At 47.6% G+C, this 7,868-nt stretch overlaps 1 pseudogene; it reads left to right on the top strand.

The window, feature by feature from the left end:
* The first annotated feature begins 632 nt into the window (after nucleotides 1-632).
* LOC111549489 lies at nucleotides 633-6,246 on the top strand (annotated as a pseudogene).
* The last annotated feature ends 1,622 nt before the right edge of the window (nucleotides 6,247-7,868 follow it).

Here is a 7,868-nt window from a genome sequence, read left to right as displayed (position 1 = left end):
GGAACAAGCCACTGAGGTTTCCTGTTGAGGAAGGTTCTTTGGTGTTCTGGGAGGAAACCATATATTCACAGAAACCATGTATAAATTTTCTGTGTAGTAGGACAGAATTACCTTAATTTAACTTGATGTCTTTCTGACAAACCTTGTACCCCTAAAATGAAGAAATGGAAGGAAGGAGTTTATTTTCATCCCAGCCCTTACTCTGCTGCATTGTTCCTGTGTACATTTCTCTTACTCCACGGAGTAGGAGCTTCTTGAGGACCATGACTGTCATTTATTTCTCCCTCCCTGCTCCTGGCACTAGCAGGACCTCCCCTCCTCCCTCTTAACAAAGTTTTCAGTGACTGAGTGAATGAATGAACTTTCCCCTGTTTCCTGATGGGTTTCAGCCAGCACAGACTACCTACTTTTGTTCAGATGCGTCCTGTGTGTCTTTGTCTCTACGGGCACTGTGTTTGATGGGTTTCTTGAAACCTTCCCATGCACACAGTAGTATAGTGGCAAGATCAGCTACATACATTGCAGAACCCACTGAAAAATGAAAATGCAGGGCCCTTGTTCAAAAATTATTTACAATGTCAAATTATCCAAAATTAACACAATTAATTATTAAACATTAAATTAGATAGTAAATGACTAAGAATTTCAAAGCTTTGCAGAGTACAGCAGTGCAGGCGAGCCTGGTTGTCGTCTACCACGTGGCTCAGCTGCCTGCTCCTCCCCTCTGCTCAGAGTCAAGGTCCCGAGGCCAGCACAGTGTTTACTGATGAGGGCCATCAGTAAACATACCCTGCCCTGCATCCTGTCACCAGAGTTTCATTTGGAATCCTGAGCAAAGGTCTCCGATTGCTGATTCTACTGCCAACAGAAAACACTCTCCCTCTTCTGAATGTGTTGGCAGGAAAACCAGATTTTTATCTCTCCAGGTCAGCCAAAATCTTGAGGCCAGTTGACTTCCCCAGTGATCTCATTTGAATCATCCTTCACTTCTGCCCCCAGTGAAACTGAATCTGCACTCTGCTCGGCTCTCAGCCCAAGTGAGGTGCCACTCCCACACCTCACTTGTCTTCCACTGAGGTCTTTCCTGACAACCCGTTTCTCTGGGTTGCCCTCTCTTGCCCTTGAGACCCCTGTTCAGTTGTGAACAGTCTCTCCATTGTATGGCTGTAGACTCTTCACTGAAATCTGTTTGCCTCCATCAAAACTAGATCTTTCCAAGGAAACCACCTGCCCCTGTGTGGCTCTCACAGTTCCCGAACGGAATCTTCCAGTGCCTCTCCCCATTGCCAGACCTGCCATCGCCCCGTAAAAGCTGAATTTTCATGTGTGAATCAGCCAGTATCCTGGCCTCAAATTTGTTCACCTCCTTAACTTTGGTGACCATTGTCTCCTCTCCACCTCAGCCATCTCTATATCCTGTACATTCTCAAAACTCAGAACTGAAATGGTAAACTTCAAGATCCCTAAACTTATTGAAAACACACAAACTCCAATATCCCACATTCTCATTTCAATTCCTTGGTTTCCAGCATTCATACTGTCAAACATAAGCATTTTTTGCTCCTCCACATGGCCTGTCTCCATGTGGAGAGCTTGGGCTTCCTCACAGCATGGTGGTCTCCAGGTAGTCAGACTTGCTACATGGTAGCTGATCTCCAAGAGTAAAAGCAGATGCTGAAAAGCCTTTTGAAAGTTAGGCCCAGAACTGGCACAGCATCCTCTCTGCCTTGTTCCGTCAGTCAAAGCAAGTGATAAGAAATCATGAGGCGAGTCCAGATTCAATGGAAGGAGAAATAAACTTGACCTCTTGAATAGTGGAGCAGCATGTGTATACAATGGGAGAAAGATTTGATGGTGGCCATTTTTGGACACTGTCTACTACAGAGGAGAGAGAAAATAAATATATAAAACAAACAGGAAAATACCAGATAGTAATAAGAGCTGTTCAGAGAATCGAAATAGGGTGTTTTGATGGAGAATGACTGAGGAGCTCCTGGAGATTGAGGGTGTTGTCAGGGAAAGTCTCTATGAGGAAGTGATGTTTAAATTACAACTTGTGGCCAGGCGTGGTGGCTCATGCCTATAATCCCAGCACTTTGGGAGGCCACAGTGGGTGGATCATCTGAGGTCAGGAGTTCGAGACCAGCCTGGCCAACATGGTGAAACCCCATCTCTATTAAAAATACAAAAATTAGCTGGACGCAGTGCTAGGCACCTGTAATCCCAGCTACTCAGGAGGCTGAAGTGGGAGAATTGCTTGAATCCAGGAAGCAGAGGTTGCAGTGAGCCAAGATCGCACCATTGCGCCCCAGCGTGGGTGACAAGAGTAAAACTCTGTCTCAAAAAATAAAAATAAAAATAAATTAAAACTTGAAAAGCAAGAATTTCCAGCTGTGTGAAGGTCCAGGCAGGAGGGAGAGCCAGCAGAAATGCTCTAATATGGGACTGAGCCAGGCATGTTTAAGGAATAGAAAGACCACACATTAGGAGTATAGACAAGGACAGGGAGCATGGGCTAGAAAACAGGTCAGACAAGCGGGAAGGGCCAGATCAAGTGAATCAGGGGAAGGAAGCTGGACTTTTCCCAGAACCATTCATGGAAACTGATTGAAAGGTTTACAGCACAGAGGGGATATAATATGACTTACATAGTGAAAGGTCACTCCGGCTGCCTTGCAGAGAACAGGAAGTGTAAGTGTGGAAGCAGCAAGACCAGTCAGGAGGCTACTGTGAGACCCCAGGGGAGATGGTGGCTTGTTCTGGCTGCTGGCTGTGGGGAGGAGACAAAATAGAGATAAGTTTGGTTGCTGGACCAGAAGTTGCTGAGGATTGAGCCTGTACTCTCTTGGTTCAATTCCTCTTCATGCCCAGGTGATCACTGCAGAAACCTGGTTGGTCCTCACCCACACCTAGCTGTCGGTTAGTGTCCCTCCTTAGAGTTTTGTGGGGGTTTTCTCTTTTGTTTTGTTTTGTTGAGACAGGGTCTCATTCTGCTGCCCAGGCTGGCGTGCAGTGGTGCAATCATAGCTCACTATAACCTCGAACTCCTAGACTTCCACAATCCTCTTGCCTGGCCTCTGGAGTAGTTGGGACTATAGGCAATACTACCATGCCCAGCTAATTAAAAAAAAGAAAAAAAAAAAAGAAGAATAACTTTTGTAGAGATGGAGTCTCACTATGTTGCCTAGGCTGGTCTTGAACTCCTGGGCTCAAGTGATCCTCCCACCTTGGCCTCTCAAAGTGCTGGGATTACAGCTGTGAGTCATGGTGCCTGGACCTCTTTAGAGTTTTTAAGATTACTTTAAATTCCATATCGTTGCACACAATGAGACCCTTCATGGTAGGCTCTGCTCCTTCCCGCTTAGACTGGTTTCCCATCTCTGTCCCACATAGGCCTTTGCTCCAGCCAGATCTACGTCTTCACTGTTCCCTGACCATGTCCTGGTTCATGACCCTGTGCCTGGCATGTGCTGTCTCCTCTGCCTAAAATATTTCTTCTCCCTCACCTCCATTACTTTGTCTACCCAACTTCTGTTCCTCCCTCAAAATCTAACAGGTGTCACCTCTTCCACTAAGCCTTCCGTCACCTCTTCCACTAAGCCTTCCTTGAAACCCCAGTTTTATTTAGATTTCTATGCAATGGACACATAACAGCATGAATGTCCAACTCCTTGTCTGTCTCTTCCAATTGGTTGGGGTTTCTTAAGGGCAGAGACCATCCCTAGAACCCGGCACAGGGCTCCATAAGCTGATGCTATCATGTTCAGCACGGTTGACCCTTGGAGTGTGAAAATGTGTCTTACAAGGTCAAAGCACAGCAGAAAGATTTGATAGATCCCCATAACGAGGTCCTCCATTTTCCCAGGCTGATTCTGGGAGGCTGGACTCATTACTTAAGAAGCCTGCAAGTCTTCAATGGGAGAACTGACAAAAGATCCGGACATGCTCCAGGAAAGGTCTGGTCCCCGCACGCGATGATCAGCATCACCACTAGTAATAGTACTGGTTCTTGGCAGAATTAGTACTCAGACCACCGTTCTCCCCTCGCTCCCACCCATAGTCTCTGGGAAGATCTGAAAAGCCTAGTGCAGCCAACATGAAGTTCACCATAGTGCTTAAAGGTAAATATACTACAAGTGACTGACTCTAAAATCTATACCCAAACCTGGTCCTCGTTTCTGAACTTCAGACTCTCATATTCAATTGCCTGATGGACTTCTGTACCTAGATATCCTCCAAACGTGGCAAAATTGAACTCATCATTTCTCTTGCCCCCATATACTCATGAGTGGCAGCCCACTGAGAATGACTGATGGATGTCACTTGAGTTCATCCTCTCCATTGCCATTGCCAGGATCCTGTTGCAAGCCCTCAGCTTCTCTGGCCTGCATAACCACCTTAGCCCTTCCCCAGCCTCCCTGTTCCCGGCCTCATCTTCCTCAGGGACCCAGAGCATCTCTCCAAAATGCAAGTCTAATCTTGTCCTTCCTCTCTCAGAAAACCTTTAATTGCCCAAAGCAGGTTATCAAACTTTAGTTTGCATCTGAATTGCCTTGAAAGTTTCTTAAAAATGCAGATTCCTGAGCCACCTCCAGACCTCCAAAAATCCAAAGTTCTGTGGGTGGAGTGATGCACATTCTCAACCAGTGCCCAAGGGCTTCTGATAGAGCTGGGCTCCACCTTGAGAAACACTGTCACGTACAGGCGACTCCAGATTCCATCATTCACTCCACCAGGCCCTTCTCAGGCCAGGGACCCCCCAAGCAAGGTCTGTCTCATTCACTTCCTCCTCACACACCATGCTCTTCATGGGTACTGCATACTTTCCCCCTTTGCTCTATTTTGCCTGGTGCCAAGAATGTCTTCTTCGAAAGACCGAGACCCTTTTCATTCCGATAACTCGATAATCCTTTGGAATGTTGCTACTTAAAGCATCAGTATCACCTGGGATCTTGTTAGAAATTCAGAATCGCAGGCCCCACCCCTACTGAATCAGAGCCTACTGAATCTCTTACGTATGCACGTAAGAGAAGAAGCAGCACAGCCTTATAACTTGGCTCAATAGTCGTCTCTTCCAAGAAGCCTTCCTAGACTGACACTGACTCATCAAATACCCATTCCTCCAAACTGACACTGGGCATCACAATCACAGTGCTTGTAACATTTAAAAGTTAGGAATCTCGAGCTGCCAGGGGAGCCCTGCACACCATGCCACGTCCTGCCTGTCTGTCCCTGTGGGTTGTCGCCCGCCACAGCCCGCCCTGACCACCCAGCAGATCGTCCTCCAGGGCCCGGGGCCGAGGGACTTCCGCCTCGTGGACAGCAAGGTCTTCGAGCAGCCTCTCGCTATTTCCCCGGTCACTCTTGGAAGCAAGGTGGCTCTAGCTAATTCATGTATCAGAGATGTAATCACAGCCATTGATGGGGAAAATTCTCGCAATATGACGCATTTGGAAGGAAGCTCAGAACAGAATCAAAGGCTGCACAGACAACATGACTCTCACTTTGGCCAGATCCAAACATAAAGTCTGGTCTCCTCTGGTGACGGAGGAAGGGAAGTGTCATCCACACAAGATGAATTTAGCCTCTGAACCCCAGGAGGTACTGCACATAGGAAGCGCCCACAACCGAAGTTCCATGCCCTTTACCACCTCGCCTGCCTCCAGCACTGCCGCCAGGGTCATCACAAACCAGTACAGCAACCCAACTGGCCTCTACTCTTCTGAAAATATCTCCAACTTCAACAACGCCCTGGAGTCAAAGACTGCTGCCAGCGGGGTGGAGGCGAACGGCAGACCCTTAGACCATGCTCAGCCTCCAAGCAGCCGTGCCATCGACACAGAATCTAAAGTTTACAAGATGCATCAGGAGAAACAGGAGTTGAATGAGCCCCCAAAACAGTCCATGTTTTTCCCGGTTTTGCAGGAAATCCTGGAGTCTGAAGAAAAAGGGATCCCAACAAGCCCTCAGGATTCGGAAGTGTTAAAGCTCCTGTCACTAAAGTGGCTGCATTGTTTGGAAATGCTCAGAAGTTGCCTGTGTGTGACAACTGGCCCTGGAATTGTCGGTGTGAAGCTGCGGGACCATCACCGCCACCCTGAGTGTTACGTGTGCACTGACTGTGGCACCAGCCTGAAACAGAAGGGCCATTTCTTTGTGGAGTATCAAATCCACTGTGAGAAGCATGCCTGGGAGCGAATCACACCACCCGAGGGCTACGAAGTGGTCACCCTGTTCCCCAAGTGACCCAGCAGATCCAACTGCTGTTCTCCAGCTGGCCAATGCTGCAGCTTTTTCTCTCAGTGTTCTGGGCCCTCTCCTCTCTTGAAAATTCTCTGCTTACTTTGGTTTTCCCCCTGCTCGTAAAACATTGAATTCCCTGCCTTGGTTAATTGACTCACACCGGCTGTGTGATGCCCGCTTTTATAATGAAAGGAAAACTGTTCTGTTCAGTGTCCCCTTGCCAGCAACACCATGTCCTTTTCTCCCTCTGTTCTTCTCTGCTGCATTTGGACATCAGCCAGATTTGAACCCAATCAAATATAATGTATCTGACATTGATTTTGTTTTTACTCAATAAATTTATAGACTCCAAAAATAAAAAATAAAAAAGTTAGGAATGTCATAGTCCAGTCCCAGAGAACTGTCAGATTTAAAGAATGGCCCAAAGGATAATTCTAATCCCATTATCCCCAAAGCCCAGGGAACATCCCCCCCCCTTTTTTTTTTGAGATGGAGTTTTGCTCTGTCACCCAGGATGGAGTGCAGTGGCGTGATCTCAGCTCACTGCAGCCTCTGCTTCCAGGGTTCAAGTGATTCTCCTGTCTCAGCCTCCTGAATAGCTAGGATTACAGGCGTGCATCACCATGCCCAGCTAATTTTTGTATTTTTAGTAGAGATGGGGTTTCACCGTGTTGGTCACGCTGTTCTCGAACTCCTGACCTCGTGATCCACCCACCTCAGCCTCCTAAAGTGCTGGGATTACAGGCTTGAGCTGCTACACCTGGCTGGAACATCCCTTTTGTGTTCTTGCAGTCCCATGCCCTATCTTGGCACGTTTGCCCCCTTTCTTCTCTGCTGGTGTTCAGCCCCACAGGAGGTGTTTCCAACATGCCCGGTCCCCCTGCCTCATCTGGCCTCTGTGGCATGGTTCTTCTTCAGCCCTGTCTGCTTTTCTCCTGAGAATCTTGCTAGGTGGCTGCGTCTCTTCTCCTTTCAGAGAGTGGGGCAGGCAGAAGGAGTGAAGTGGGCTCCTGACCCCAAGCGATCCACCTGTCTCAGCCTCCCAGATTTCTGGGATTACAGGCTTGAGCCAGTGCGCCAGCCAACACCAGGTTCTTATTAGGCTGTGCTCCCATATCATTGTCCGGTTTTTAATTGTGATGATGAAGCTCAGTAACTTCGGAAAATTTGAAATCGTTGTTAATCCTAGAACAGAGAAAATTGTTGTGACCCTCACAGGCAGGCTAAATAAATGTGCAGTGATCATCTCCAGATTTACTGTGCAACTCAGACCTAAAAAAATGGCAGATTGGTCTCCATCCCATCAGTTTGGTTTTGTTGAACTGATGACTGCAGCTGGCATCATGGACCACGAGGAAGCATGATAAAAGCACACAGGAAAGAAAACCCTGGGATTCTTTTTCTGGGGATGAAATATATAATTACAAATTAAATGCTTCCCTCAATAAACAAAACTGAGAGAAAGAGAAAGGACAGAGGAGAGAGGAGAGAGGAGAGAGAGAGAGAGAGAGAGAGAAAGCGAGCAAAGCCCCTAGTCAGTTGTCTGTCGGCTGCTGCTCTGAGTCTCAGCCAGAGCTCTGGACGAGGAGGAACTCAATCCCCTTGGCATCCCCACGAGTGCCTGG

This window comes from Piliocolobus tephrosceles, chromosome 6, assembly GCF_002776525.5.
Source record: "Piliocolobus tephrosceles isolate RC106 chromosome 6, ASM277652v3, whole genome shotgun sequence".
In the NCBI taxonomy this organism is placed as follows: domain Eukaryota; kingdom Metazoa; phylum Chordata; class Mammalia; order Primates; family Cercopithecidae; genus Piliocolobus; species Piliocolobus tephrosceles.
This window is presented reverse-complemented; position numbering and strand designations above follow the sequence as displayed.